Raw genomic sequence first — 16241 nt, 5'->3', positions numbered from 1 at the left:
AGGACACATTGTATTCACACACACCTGAGCATTCTCTCTATCACAGCTCGTTCACTTAGGATACTGATCATAATCTCCAACCTTGTATCCTTATTTTTTATATTAATAAAGTGGTGATCGACAATTGTCATCACCCGGGGTTTTTGTGCCGGCGATCTGACCAAGATTAAGGGCTTTTCCTCGTAACAAATCCTCGTGTTTGTGTTTACAATCTTTACATAATCGATATTATCATCATAGCACTATACCTCACAATTACGGATTTGGATACATTATCCTTAGCAGATTTTTATTCAAAACAATTTGGCGCCCACCGTGGGGCATTTGGTGCTATAATCCAGATTATTCCTATCATTTTCAACCTTTTCATACCCATATCACTATCAATGGCCTCTCAATTAACCTCTGCTTCATCAACCATGCCATCTTCGGTTCCTCTCTCATCAAGGACTTTGTCGCCGATGCCTCTGCCAATCACGGGAGCTCCAAAGACCACCACGATTGGAAACAAGACACAAATTCCAGTCCTCCAGAGCTCAAAAACCACTGCTGCCACTTCGGTGATCAAATCTAACAATGTTGTTTCTGCTATGTTTTCACAAGTTAAGGCATACATGGAGCAACAGAACAAAACCAACCAGAGGATCCTACATGAAATTGAAGATCTCAAGAAAAGAAAAAGGCCAGCGGAGGATCAGACTCCCTTGATGCCTAGGGTGCTGGAATTCTCTACTCCAGGATCCGTGGCTCAATATACTCAAGGATCCTCGATTTTCCAACAAGGATCATCCATCCTTCAACCAGGGTCCGTGGGTCAGCATACTCAAGGATCCTCGATCTTCCAGCAAGGATCATTCATCTTTCAACCAGGGTCCGTGGGTCAGCATACTCAAGGATCCTCGATTTTCCATCCAGGATCATCTATCCTCCAACAAGAGTCCATGGTTCAACCAGCTCAAGGTTCCTCAACCTTTCAGCAAGGATCATCGATCCTTCAACCAGGATCCTCCGGATTGTATCTTCAAGGATCCTTAAACTCCCAACCACTAGGATCCTTCATCCACAATCAAGGATCCTTATTCAAGGATCAAGGATTCTCAGGGTTTCAACATCAAAGGTCTTCGGAGGTCCATGAAGGAGACATTATCCCCATGCAGACCATAGCTTCTGGAGGACCAACTCCTATCGCAGATTCTTCTTATCCCAGCTACTTATTCCGGATGCCTACCTTCACCCAGCAAAGAGGTAACCCATATGATCCTATATCCAACGCTAACCGTGGTCCCGTGCAGGATGCAGGTATTAACCAAGCTATGGCCAAGGAGCTACAGAAGCTCAAGGATATGATATCAAGTGTTCCCGGGGTGATACGACCAATCCCCGAGATACCTGAGGGAAGTCACAAGTTGTCCAGATTTTCTCCACCTATCTGTGATGCTGAAATCCCGAAGCGGTTCCAAACCCCCAACATGAAGACTTATGATGGGACCACCGATCCTGAAGAGCACGTTGCATAATATAGGGAGCGTATGGAAATCAACCCTATCCCGGAGAGACTTAAGGAAGCTTGCTTGTGAAAAGGCTTCGGATCCACACTCACAAGATTCGCCTTAAAGTGGCTGCTAAGTTTTCCTCCCTTTTCTGTTACTTCTTTTTCACATTTAGTTAACTTGTTCAACAGCCAATTTTCCTGTAGTAGAAAATTTGAGAAGTTAACTAGTGATATATACCGAGTTATCCAACCTAGTGATGAATCCCTTTTGGATTTTGTTACGAGGTTCGGCAGGGAAGCTCTAGAAATCCCTAATCTTGACATGGCTACTGCTGTTGAAGCATTCAAGATGGGACTTCAGAGGGGCTCCCCCTTTTATGATGATCTTGTGATGACTCCTTGCAGGTCTCTAGATGAAGTAAGAAACAGGGCACTCCGGTTCATACGAGTGGAAGACGACAAGAGGATCCAGGATCGTCTGGGGGCTCAAACAAAACATGACTCCCCTGACAAGAATAAAGGATCCTCATACAGGAACAACAACTCAAAGCCGTACACCAAGTTCAACAATCAAAATGTACGAGCAGTCGAAGAAGGAGATGATGATAAAGACTATCCCTGCATCTCCGAGTATTATTTCTCCATAGATACCCATGGCTTAATTTGTGCCATGAAGGATCTAGGGGAAAAAGCAAGGTGGCCCCGAAAGAACGAGAAGACTACCACCTTCAAAGACAAGTCTAAGTGGTGTGCTTTCCACGAGGATTTTGGTCACATGACAGACGAGTGCATTGGCTTAAGGAGGGAAATTGGATACCTCCTAAGCAAGGGCTACTTCAAAGAACTCTTGGGAAGGAAGAAATCCAAAATCCGGGATCCTGAAGATCTTCCACAAAAAGCAACGCCACCACCATCGGATGCTCACGTGATCAACTTCGTCTCCAGAGACTATGACATATTTCAAACATCTTATCATAAAGAAGAATTCAAGTTGGACGATGAAAGAAGGCCACTCATCCCCACTACTCGAATAACTGATGAAAGGATATTATTCGATTCGAGCATCCAGGATCCTCACAAGGATGAACTGGATGTACGAATGGTCAATTTCATCTCTGGAGGATCCGACATATATGGAACTTCCTTCTCAGCAGCAAAAAGGCTCGCCAAAGAGATCAAGTTGGACAACGGAGACCGACCAATAGTATCCACCAATTTAACGACAGACAAAAGGATCTTATTCGATGAGGAAGACAAACTAAACATCCAGGATCCTCACCATGATGGTTTAATTATTACTTTATTTATTGCTAACCACTATGTACGCAGGATCCTAGTGGACGGTGGAAGCTCGGTCAACATCATCCAACATGATGTCCTTAAGAAGATGAACATTCCAGATTCCGAGATCGTCCCTAGAACATCAGTGCTAGTCGGTTTCAGCGGAGAAACCAAGAAGACATTGGGGGACATCAACCTTCCAATTTATATTGAAGGGTTAAATTCATATAAAAAATTCTGTGTAATTGATAACTTTTCTTGTTGCAATGTTATTTTAGGTAGGCCCTAGCTCCATTGGATGAAGGCGGTGGCCTCAACCTACCACCAATGCATCAAACTACCAACTCCTTGGGGAGTAGTAAGGATAGATGGTGACCAAGTGGAAGCCAATAATTATTATTCTTCATCCATGAAGCCGACAGCTAAACAGACGATAACATAGCAATTACAGCAAAATCCTAGGAATGTACTGGAAGCTCGAGAGCAGGACCTAAAAGAAGTATCTTTAGATCCTGAAGATCCAGACATGAAGGTGTTCCTAGGATCCTGTATCCCTGACGAGATAGAGGAGGATATAATATCCTTCCTAAAGCGACGAAAATCCACGTTTGCCTTCAGACATTCAGACATGACAGGTATTTCTAAGGAGGTAATTACTCATAAATTGGGCCTTGATCATTCTATAAACCCGTCCATCAAAAGCAAAAGAAATTCGCTCCTGAGAGGAACGCGATCATACAAGAAGAAGTTGAAAAACTTCTTAAGGTCGGTATGAACAGAGATGTTAAGTATCCTCGATGGTTAGCTAATTTGGTTGTAGTTTCAAAAAAGAATGGAAAGTGGAGGGTATGCGTTGATTTTACAGATTTAAACAAAGCATGTCCCAAGGATCCTTTCCCGTTACCACATATAGACTCCATGGTGGATGCAACGGCAGGACATGAAATGCTTACCTTTATGGATGCTTCATCTGGATTTCAACAAATTCAGATGGAACCATCTGATCAAGAGGATACCGCATTCATGACTCCTACCGGCATATATTGTTATATTGCTATGCCATTTGGACTAAGAAATGCAGGGGCAACATATCAAAGATTGGTCAACATGATGTTCAAGGATCAGTTAGGAAAAACCATGGAAGTCTATATAGATGACATGGTGGTGAAATCAAAGAAGGCCGAGGATCACCTCAGGGATCTCGAAGAAGCTTTCAATATCCTTGACCAGTACAATATGAAATTGAATCCGTTAAAATGCCACTTTGGTGTTAAGGCTGGAAAGTTCCTAGGATATATGGTGACTAAAAGAGGAATTGAAGCAAGCCCAGAGCAGATTGAAGCCATCATCAACCTAAAGTCGCCTGCAAACGCCAAGGATGTCCAAAGGCTCACAGGAAGAATAGCTGCTCTCAATAGGTTCATCTCAAGATCCTCCGAGAAGTGCAAAGACTTCTTCGACATCCTTAGAAAGAATAAGAAGTTTGAGTGGACGGAAAAACATGAGGCTGTGCTTACAGCCTTGAAGGATTACTTATCCTCAGCTCCAGCTCTAATGAAGCCTGTGGATGGAGAATCCTTATATCTGTATCTAGCAGTTTCAGGTAATGCAATAAGTGCCGTCCTCGTCAAGGATCATGAAGGTGAATAACACCCGGTATATTATGTAAGTAAAAGTCTATTAGATGCAGAAGCCAGGTATTCTCACCTTGAAAAATTAACCCTTGCTTTGATTATGGCTTCCACTAAATTAAGACATTATTTTGAGACTCATACTATTATTTTGAGAACTAATTATCCTGTTAAGAATGTGCTTAGAAAACCGGAATTGTCAGGAAGGATGGCCAAGTGGGCTGTGAAGCTGAGTGCATATGACATTCAGTATGAGCCTAGAACAGCTATCAAATCACAGGCACTAGCGGACTTTGTGGCCGATTTCAGCAGTGACATGCAAAAGGAGGCTGATTTAGAAGTCCAACAACTAGAAGAAGCCAAGGATCCTTGGATCCTCTTCACAGATGGAGCATCCAACATAAGAGGAACAGGATTGGGTATACTACTGAAATCGCCACAAGGGGACATAATACCCCACTCCGTTGCATGTGCATTTTAAGCCACCAACAATGAGGCAGAGTACGAAGCACTCGTCGCATGTTTACTTTTCGCAAAAAGCATGAGGATCAGGTATCTTCAAGTTTATATGGATTCTTTACTTATAACTAACCACTTTAACGGTTCTTATGCCGTGAAAGGTGAGAAAATGATCAAATATTTAGAAGTTGTGAAGGAATTAGCAAAATCCTTCGAGTTGTTTAGTATTATTCAGGTACCAAGAGAGGAAAATGCCGGGGCGAATGCCTTAGAAAATTTAGCCTCGTCCTTGAGGATTCCAGAAGATACAAAGATCCCAATTATCCACATACTCTCTCCAGCAATAGGAGAACAAGAATTTGGGGAGATAACAAGTAACAAACAGATTGTACTTTTGGATCCATTATCCTCAGCCAGCCAAGGATCCTGGATCCTCCTAATCAAAAAATACATCTAAGATGGAGAAATTCCAGCCACAAAGAATCCCAAATCTTTCAAACTCAAGGTATCACAATATATTTTATTAGATGATATGCTATACAGAAAAATCTCTTGCAGGTCCATACTTGAGGTGCATAGAGGATCCTGAAGTCCAAGAGGTACTCAAGGACTTTCATGAAGGTGATTGCGGCAACAACACAGGGGGAAGAGCATTATTCTCCAGGATACTTAGGACTGGATACTTCTAGCCGACGATGAAGAAGGATGCAATGGAGTACTCAAAAAAGTGTGATGCTTGTCAAAGGCATGCAAACATCCTTCACCAGCCAGCAGAACCAATGTATCCTATATCCTCTTCATGGCCTTTCATGAAGTGGGGAATGGACATTTTTGGTAAGCTTCCAAAAGCTCCAGGTGGAAAGGTCTTTATGCTTGCCATGACAGACTACTTCTCCAAATGGATTGAAGCAGAAGCATTCGTGCAAGTCCGAGAAAGGGAAGTTATATCCTTTATTAAACGAAATATTATAACTAGATTTGGTATCCCTTCTGAAATTGTTTGTGACAATGGTTCCCAGTTTATCGGGAAAAGAACCACTAACTTTTGTGACAGTTGGGGCATCAAGATGATTACCTCTATTCCAGTGCATCCTCAAGCTAATGGTCAAGCAGAGTCAAGCAACAAGATAATCATCAACAACTTGAAAAAGAAGCTAGGATCCAAGAAAGAAAAATGGGCCGAAGAGCTACCATATGTACTTTGGGCCGACAGGACGACACCAAAAAATGCAACAGGCCAAACACTTTTCTCATTAGTGTTTGGGTCAGAAGCAGTTATCCCTACAGAAATGGTGGTTCCAACAGCTAGGACAAGCATCCGTGATCCTAAGGGCCAATAGAGAAATCCTTCTCGAAGACTTGGATACTGTGGAAGAACTCAGAGACTTAGCCAAAATCAGAATGACAGCTTATCAACAAAGGGTAGCTGGGGCATACAACAAGAATATCAGGATCAGAAGATTTACAGAAGGAGATTTAGTTTTAAGAAAAGCCTTTCCAAAACACAACCAATACAGTTGATGGGAAGTTAGCACCCAAATGGGAAGGTCCTTATCTGATCGAGTCGGAGGCAGGAAAGGGGGCATATCATTTGCTCACTATGGAAGGCAACAGGTTACCAAGAGCTTGGAATGCTATCCACCTCAAGAAATACCTTTTCTGATCAGGATCAATTATCCTTTGAGAATCTATTATCCTTAGAGGATCAAGGATCCCAAAATCGGTAATATCTATCTAAACACTTATCTTTTTCAGATTATATTAATTTAAGGATAATATATTTTTAACGTTTGTCTTTTCCAAGTTTTTAAGTAACAATGCAGGTTTCAATAAGAGGTTCAATGTCTAAGAGGTTGGCCACCTCTCCTTTACATTCAAGGTACATCGCTATTTTCCTTGGCCTTGCCCACGATTGGGTATGACCCCGATGGTCATTCCCTCCAAGGTTTAAAGGTTTTTACGTTTCTTATAAATTAGAGTTTCTACACTCTCGCCTGGAGCGCACGCTATCCAACGTATAGTCCGGGGCAGCGGGACCAGTACACGCTTAGTGGCTGACAATTTCGTTGTCTTCGGCTATATGGAGGATCCTACGATTTATGGTAGACGTACCATACCACCGGTTTTATAACGTTTTCACATTATCTCAAGACAAAGGTTTCTAACATTTTCATGTTAGCTAAGGTTTATAACGTTATCTCACGTTTGGGCTAAATCTCGGTTTAAATAGATATTGGGTTATGGACTTGGATAAAAAAAGGAAGGACAAAAAACCATGGGCTTAAGCCCATGACCCATAATATATAAACAATAATTATTCATTAAACCATCTATTCCACTCATCCCATACACCATCAAAAACACACACTTAAGCTCTCTCTCTCTATCTCTCTCTCTTTCCCTTCTCTATAGCCGAAATAACCAAGAGAACCCGAGTATCGATCCGAGGTAATAACGTTATGATATTATATGGATCAAAACCCGCTAAATCTAGTCGTGAAACGATGAACCGACACCCTCAAACCGTTAAAGTCACGGGATCCGGATGGAATTAGGTTATAAACCAATCAAAAGACGAGCTTAGGGATCAACCTAGCTCAGATATGGATCGAACGGGACGAAAAAACGGTGAAAAACGAGTGAGATCTTTCTTTTCCAGCGAGATCCCGGTTTTCCCGGCTATGTCGGTGCTGGAAAAGGCGGCGCCGGAAAACGGCGTACGAGGTTAAAGAGAATGTCAGAGTATATTCTGACATTCTCTGACCTAACCTTAATTCGTTAACCGAAGAATAACGAATTAACAGCAATTCGTTATGCCCATTCGTTAAGAAAGAATAACGAATGAGCTTCATTCGTTAAGCAATTCGTTATGTCCTTCACTACGGAGAGATAACGAATGAACCCTCATTCGTTAGAAGGTTCATTCGTTATAAAAGGCCAGTTCGTTATAAAGGCCAGTTCGAGACCAGTTTGTTATAAAGACCAATTCGTTATAGGGGTCCATTCGTTAAGAAATAACGAAGGAGCCTCCTTCGTTAATGAACTGGATAACGAATTAAGATTGAAGGAATGACAAAATGGTCCTTGACTTAGAATAACTGGTTTAATTACATAGAAGCCATTGAGCTTTATTAATTGATGAAAGATACCTTAAATGGTTAATGAGTTAAAAATAAAACATTTTTCTGATGGAAATTTTAATAAAAACAACTTAATCCCAGCCAGGGGCTCTGCCCCTTGGACCCCGCTATGGGCTGCCAGGGGCGCTGCCCCCGGACCCCTGTTCGTTGAAGATCATAATTAAACTAGGAACACGATATGGGTAGTGATGGTTAATTGATACGAGTAATTGTTATATAGTTTAGGCGTGCACAGCTAAAGAAAGGAATAGCCATTAACGATGAACGTAACCGCATTCAGGTGAGTTTCTTGCCCTATTTTCTTGTTATGTTTTATAGGCTGTGTGCATACTCAATGTAAACGTTAATACACTTACCTCAAATGGTAAGTGTATGCTATAATGAATGATGTGATAATATGTATGAATGTTATGAATGAATGCTTGTCGGTGCGTGAACGATCTTCGGATATTGCGCGCATCACCAGGAAATGTGAGTGATGACATATGTATGAATGATAAATGAATGATTATGAGTATGTATGAATTATATAGTTAAATGTATGTGTAAAGATGTGTATGTATGGTTGGAAGGAAATAAGGGACCAGACCCTACTAATATCTGAGATAGAAGGGACCAGACCCTAATAATATATGAGATAGGGAAGAAATGGACCAGACCCTAATAATGTCTGAGATAGAGAAGAAATGGACCAGACCCGAATAATATCTGAGATAGAGAAGAAAGAGACCAGACCCTACAAATATCTGAGATGGTAAAGATAGTTATGTTTGTGTTATGAAAGTATGAAAGTATGATGATATGAGAGAATGTATGAAAGAAATAAAGTATATATATGTGTATAAACGAAAGAAAGGTAACATGCTAAGTATGTAATATGTATCTTCAGATACGTATGTATGTAAGTAAGTGAATGTATGAATGTATGTTGTCTGATTAACTAGAACTCACTCAGCGTAGATGCCATTTAGTATGCACGCAGGTAAATAAACTGAGGCAGCTGGCTTGAGGGGGACACATGGCAGGATTTGAAGACACTGGTATCTGAAAACTTGTCATGATGTTTTGATGATATTTTATGTTATGTTTTAAAAAGGCAACTTATGAATTTTGTAAAATGGTTTACGTTGATTATATTATTCCACGAAAGTTTAAATTAACTCTGATATTTAGAACTGTGTTTATGAGTAAATCCATCGTGAAAGTAGGGCACCGGGATCGGGGCTTTACAGGTATGCTACGGCTGATGTAATACTCTAGCATGGGGAACGCGTTGAGAATGTTTATGGCGTTGTTGGACCCGATGGAGCCGAAGTAGGCCTACCAAATCCAGAGGTCATGTGAACAAATGGCTTGAAAACTAACCGTTGGCACTCCATGGTCACCACGAGTGTATTGACCTCCCCATGCAGTTGGACAGTTGCCCCACTCCCAATGCATGCAATCTATACTCCCGATCATGTCGGGAAAAGAATGTTTGCTTTCGTGTACATCGTATATGCGAGTTAGGTCGTTTGAAGTTGGAATCCCCAGATGACGACCAACGTATAATTGTATTATTCCTATACAAATAAATTACTAAAAAATATTTATATTAAAGACAATAATTAATATAAAAAATTTAAATTTTACCGATGCAAAAATTCTCCAACGAGTCTCGCGTCGTTTTCTCAGCCATCTTTAAATACTTGTCGTTGTGTCGGTCGTGTTGCCGTATGCGAGTATGCGTAGCGCCGAAATACACTTTTTGATGGCGGTGAATACTAAATATCCTCTTGCGTCGGGTTTTTGTTGAAATCACGTATACTCTCGCTCCAATTCTCCCACGATGCACAAAAATAAACTCTTAGACATCCGGAAACGGCGTTGAGACGTAGCGTCGTTAAATGTAGGTGTGTCGTTCAAGTAGTCCTTCATCAAACGATTGTTCGCTTCGTTACGATCCCGAAGGATATACGATCGCCTACGTGGCGACGAAGAGCTAGTAGAGCCAGACACTATCTTATTGGTGACGGCCCGCATTGCGCTGATGACCTTTTCTGTCTCCTCCAACACTCGTTGTTGAATTTGACAAATTCTCTAACTCTCCTTAATTACTTGATCCCAAATGTCGAAAGAGTTCGGGGAATCCGGGGAATCCATTTTGAGATAGTATGAAATGAAAATGTGAAGAAGTATGAAATGGTGAAAATGGTATTTATATTTGAGTTCGTGTATGATATGGTGAAAATAGTTGAATAGGTTGGCATTTATATTAAGTTTTTTAATTAACTTTTTTTTAAACAAGTTATCGCTCAACGCTCAGTTTAATATTTAATTATTATTTTCACAAACTCAGCCGGCGACAAAAAACATTGCGCCCCCCTCCCTTATCGCCCCACATTTCGCCGGGGTGGAGGGGGGGGGGGGTGCTCGCCCATTTTCGCCCAACTTCGTCCTAACTTAACGTCCACTACGGGTGGCCTTAGTTTCGTTTGTGAAAATATATGATCACCTCATCATTTAATGATAAATCTAATTGCACGTGATATAAACTTTTTAACTTGTGACACATGTTCAAAACTTTCCTTTGATAATATAACTAACACCATCTAGATTTCCAATCTCATCTTCATGTGGCCAATAATGGCCGCACCCAAACCCAGTACCAGTCTCATCTTCTTCTTGTCTACCATTATCTATTTTAGACAAACCACCTAATCAATTAACTATTTTATTTTTTTCTCAATTATGAGTGACATCAATGTTATTGATAAAACTAATTGCTCACCACTTGTTCAAAACTTTCCTTTAATAACAACACACCCCATGATCTAGATCTCCATCGTACGGCTTCCATTACTTCCTCTTCATGTGGCCAACAATGGCTACCAATCTCATATTCTTCTTTTCCACCATTATTGTATCTCTCACTTACTCATACTACATCCCTCCACACCTACCCACGCCCACTTTCAAACTCATCTCCCTCACTCCCGTCTTCTACCTCTTCACCACCCTCCCCCTCCACCTCTCTTCCGTTTTAGCCACCGCGGTCACCGCCTTCTCCTTAACATGGCTCGCCAACTTCAAAATCCTCCTCTTCGCCTTCGATCACCCCCCGCTTCACCCTCCAAAATCATTGTCCCAATTCATCGCCATCGCCTCCCTTCCTGCCAAAATCAAATCAAATCATTCCTTCAAGGTTCACAATATCAAGACACTACCTCGGATACGTGTATTCATAGAATTGTTGGCTTTCCCTTTACTTATCGGTTTAATTGAGAAACACAAACACCACTTGAATACAAATGTCGTATTGGTTATTTATTGTTTCCTAGTATTTATATTGATAGATCTTATTGTCTTTGTTTCGAGTGCGGTGGTTTGGATGGTTGTTGGCGTGGAACTTGATCCACCCTCGGATGAGCCGTACCTCGCGACCTCGTTACAAGACTTTTGGGGAAGGAGATGGAACCTCATGGTAACGAATATCCTGCGTTACACGGTATACAAACCCGTGAAATTGATGTTTTCCGGTAAGAAATGGGATTTTGCAGTTGCGGTTTTGTCAACTTTTTTGGTGTCGGGTTTGATGCACGAGTTGCTGTTTTATTATGTGGCTCGTGTTAGTCCTACGTGGGAAATGACGTCGTTTTTTGTTTTTCATGGTGTTTGTTTGGTGGTTGAATTGTTGGTGAAGAGAGCGTTGGCGGAGAAAGTGGAGCTTCCGGTGGTTGTGTCGCGGTTGTTGACGGTGGGGTTTGTGGTGGTGACGAGCTTTTGGTTGTTCTTTCCACCGTTGATTGAGAGTGCGGCTGATGTGAAAATGTTGGAGGAGTTTAAAGTCTTTGGGGATTATGTGAAAACTATGTTTGGATTGTGAGACTTTGTGCATGTAGGGTTTTAAAACTTGTATGTTTTGTTGTTACGTGTTAATAAGCTTGGGAGAAAATAATGTAGTTTGTTATTTTTTATATATATAATTAAGTTATAAATAAGTTTGATAAAATAACTATATTGATCAATACTTTACTACACAATTCTTTTACTATTAGAAAAATGAATAATCAATACATTTTTAACACCTCCATAGCGTGTATATATTACTATGCATTATACATTATAACAAAATATTTTAAAATAATTTTAAGTTGGTGAGTGATGGATTCATGAATGGTTTTCAGTGGGTTTAATGTTTTTTAGGTTGATTTGCTGGTTTGAGTCGAGTAAGTTACATTAAATAATAAAAAACGAGTGTTTTACTCGGCGCGTTGCGTCAGGATAGGTTGGTAAAACCCGGATGGTGGTAAAACCAAAGTAGGTGGTAAGTCGACGCGAACCTGTCAGTTTTGGTTATGTGTGTTATGGTATCGGAACTGAAACAAAAAAGAAAACAAAACAATATATAAAAACGGAGGTGGACCAATGGATTGAAGTTGGTCAGTGAAACTCGAGCGTTTATAAAACCCATGCGTTGTCGATACCAGAAGTTGAGGTAACGAGTCCATGCAAATTTGGCCGGTCTCCGTCACATTCATTATGGTACCAGGATTAAAACAACAGCAAAATTGGCATGCTATCGATTTTTGTTAAGTTCGTTATGGTACGAAAAACTAAAATAAAAAGCAGCGATTCTATGCGAATTCGTTGTTTTCATTCAACAACACAACCATCCGGCCCATACAAAAGTTAATGTTAAAAATCAACCATTCTCACGTATACATAAACATAAATAACACACTTGAAAAAACTAATAACAAAAATTATAACATGTACACTTTAAAAAAACAACCAAAAACATAAATAACACATTTGAAAAAAAATTAATGAGTGTTTGCACATTTAAAGCATATATAACACAATTGATAAAATAAAAATATCTATATTTATATTACCTAAAAAGCATTTTAGATGGACATAATAGTAATTTTGCTATTTCAAGACGTCGTTAAAATTAAATAGGAAGACGCCGCTAAAGTAAATGCTCAGGTGGTGGTTTTATTGCTCCGGTGACCATTCTGCTTCCTTAAATTAATTTCGTCAGTTTCGTCTTCAATGATTAGGTCACTTACCTCATGAATCCTGATGATAATCGAAATGAAGCAATTGCCCCATCCGCTCCCCCCCCCTCTCCATAATTGAGTTCGTTTTAGGGTTTTTGTCTCGATTCCAAGCTTAATCTTCATCATTCGGATTCAAAGTTAGGGTTTAGTATTCGCAAATTCAGGTATTTGATTCAATTATGTGATTATTGTTGTATCAATTTTGCACTAATATTTGGGTTCACTCATCTAGTTTCATCTATGTGACGTTCATTTCAATTGCCCTTCAACAACTGCAACAATTTCGATCGAACAACTTAATCAATCATCATTCCGAGGTTTAATCTTCACTGATTATCAGGGAATGAGCTTTCTTCAATCTCCGATCCATCAAAACCAAACCAATTTCAACATGAAATACTGTTACATGTTATTGCCTGCAACATGTTCGACGAAATGGCGGTTCATACTAATGTTCTGTTGTTAGCATATAACAATCAGTCTGGGGCTATGATGGCAGCATAACACAATACCAATATTTCGTGGTGAGAATCCCTATCCTCACCCCCACCACCCCATCCCACTAAATAATTCATTGCTACATTATGAATAATATTCTATTGATTGAAGTATATTATCATGTGTTTTCTTTATGCAGATTTGTGACTATAGCCCACCTCTATCAATCAATAACAGCATCAAGGTTAGTAATCTGCCATAGTCTTTTCTGTAAAGGTATTCTTTGTCTACTCTAGAGGTGGCAATTTAGTAATCACCATGAATGGGTTGAATAGTCGATTTGGTTATGTTTAATCTGAGGAGGTAGAACCGGTCAGATAGGTTCTACATGCCAAAAGTCACCCAAAGCATACATTTAATAGATACATTATCTTATGTTGCTTTATTCAGAATATTTTATTCTATATGTAATGATATAGTTTTCATATTCATATTTATTACACTACTTATGTGTGGGTTGATCTGTGTTATGTTAAATTTTTAATGGGTCGAACGTATCGAAAGTATCGTATGGGCCGAAAGTCACCAGGAGTGTATTTTAAAAATATATTGAACATCTTAAATTTCTTTATGCAGAAATTTACACTATTGTTTTGTAATAATATAGTTTTCTAAATCACATATATCGCTCTGACATTTTATAATCATATATATATAGCCCATCATGCATACTAAAGTATTCATTCTCTCACATATAAACCTGCCAGATGGAAGTTGGAATAGAAGACTGCATTCATATTGACTTCGAGTATAACAAAGCAAGTAAGCCAAAAAAGCTATCAAACTTAAAACATTTGCATTCTTCCTTTTCAAAACACATAAAGAAACCCGTATAACTAAATTATAATATACACAGGTATCATTTTGAAAGATTTGATCATTGAGAAGATATATTTTCTTCTTGTTAGAATCAGGTTAAAGAATATGGATCTTGAGATTAAGCGACGGGAATCCACTGGTTCTAGGCCAACACACATGTTGAGACCGAAACCCTAGCGGCCTAGCCAAGTTTGAGTTAATGGATGGTGCTTCTGTTAGAGGTATGAACTAGACAATTTCAACCCATATACCTGTAAACAACTCAATTTGGAATGTGTTTTTATCTCTCACGGGCCAGCTAGGTTGACAGTCATCCAATGTTTATTGAAATGCTTAACAAGTTTCTAAACCGTCTTGACCTAAAATTTGAGTTTTCATGGTCCAAGTAAAGTTTTGTAGTTATATTCATGGAAAATGTCACAAAGTATAAAAATAAGCAACATATTTATGGCTGTTTTGTTATTTAGAAGTTTTTTGAAAGGCTGACTTTGGTAATTATAGCAAAAAAAGTTTAAAAAAACACACAAGCGCAAAATAGACTACTTAATTTCCAAAGTATGCCGTTTAAAAAACGTAAAATCACCAAAAACGGATTGAAATGACTTATTATTATTATTACCAACATTGACCACTACCAAAAATATGCTACCATGTTACGCCATTTGCAACTGTACTATTTTATGACATTTGCAATTGTATTAGGAAATTAGCACGCAAGTTATTAACTTTTTAAAGAAACAATAAATTACTTTTTACTGTTTTTGATCATTATAAAGTCTAAACAATTTGTTGTAACTTTAGTGCAACTGTGTTGTAGGTGAATCTGAACAATCAGGCTGGCTGTTCTTGAGCCCATACAAACTGTCACCAGCACGTCATAATATCAACACAAATTCAGTGTGAAGTATTATTTGAAGCGGTACTTATAAATGAAGAAGATTAAAGGTACTTCAAGCAGCAGAAGATCACTATCAAACAAACGGCTGAAACTTCTTCCTGAGTTTAGGGTTTAGGTCTTGTCTGGTCTACCTGAATATGTTTTGAGCTACATAGGTCAGCAGAGTTGTGTAACATAATTGCAGGTAAATGAGGTGTATGTTTAATATTCTTGTTTTCAATAATTTTTATGTTATTGAAGTCAGATACATCCGAGCCAAGGGATTGTTTATGGAGTTTATATAATATTTTTTTATTTGTTTGGGTTATTAAGAATGGTATTCTTGACAACATATCAAATTATCAATATAGTCAGCAGGTTTGTTATTTCAGATTCATGAATATGAGTGTAATCGAGTCAAGCTACTTATTTGCCTAAGACTCTCTCATAATTAACCCTCGTTCATTTCTAAATCAACTATTTGTGGTTTGGAAGCAAATTAATGTCAACTATGAGATTGAGATCTTTTTATGGAAGAAGGCAGTTTCCTTTTTATTTAATTATATATTCAAGTTATCCAAAGACTCAAGTTTTGATTTGTTTACATTTGTTATCATTTGTTGTGTACAAGATTTGTTCAAAGGGTGGTCACCTTGTTTTTGAAATTCATAACAAAATTAGTGTTTATTTGTAATACATCAGGGACGGCATGCAAAGCCACATTGACATGAGCTTTTCAAGCCATAAAGTTAAACTGATTATAGTTCATCCTGTTTAATATTTTGGTATTAGTTCATGCACATGCCGTGAAGAGCGGGCTTACCCTATATTCATGAGCTTTCCCCGCCGGCAACCTATTAAAACGTTTTCACCTTCTATTACATTTTTCCGGCGGTGATATATTCAGTTCTTACCTTCACTTACATTAATTAGTTGCCCAAAAAGGTACTCATACGTACAACTATACAATCAATTAAAGACTTAAAGAGTAGAACTATA

The 16241-nt window shown here is 39.1% G+C and overlaps 2 pseudogenes; both read left to right on the top strand.

The window, feature by feature from the left end:
• Positions 1-10769: 10769 nt before the first annotated feature.
• On the top strand, positions 10770-11928 carry LOC143602817 (putative long-chain-alcohol O-fatty-acyltransferase 5 pseudogene; annotated as a pseudogene).
• A 1511-nt stretch (positions 11929-13439) lies between these two features.
• Positions 13440-15365, top strand: LOC143602816 (vacuolar protein sorting-associated protein 26A-like; annotated as a pseudogene).
• The last annotated feature ends 876 nt before the right edge of the window (positions 15366-16241 follow it).

Source organism: Bidens hawaiensis, unplaced genomic scaffold (genome assembly GCF_021521415.1).
Source record: "Bidens hawaiensis isolate Kalapana, Puna unplaced genomic scaffold, B.hawaiensis_p1.1 tig00059891_1, whole genome shotgun sequence".
Classification (NCBI taxonomy): Eukaryota; Viridiplantae; Streptophyta; class Magnoliopsida; order Asterales; family Asteraceae; genus Bidens; species Bidens hawaiensis.
This window is presented reverse-complemented; position numbering and strand designations above follow the sequence as displayed.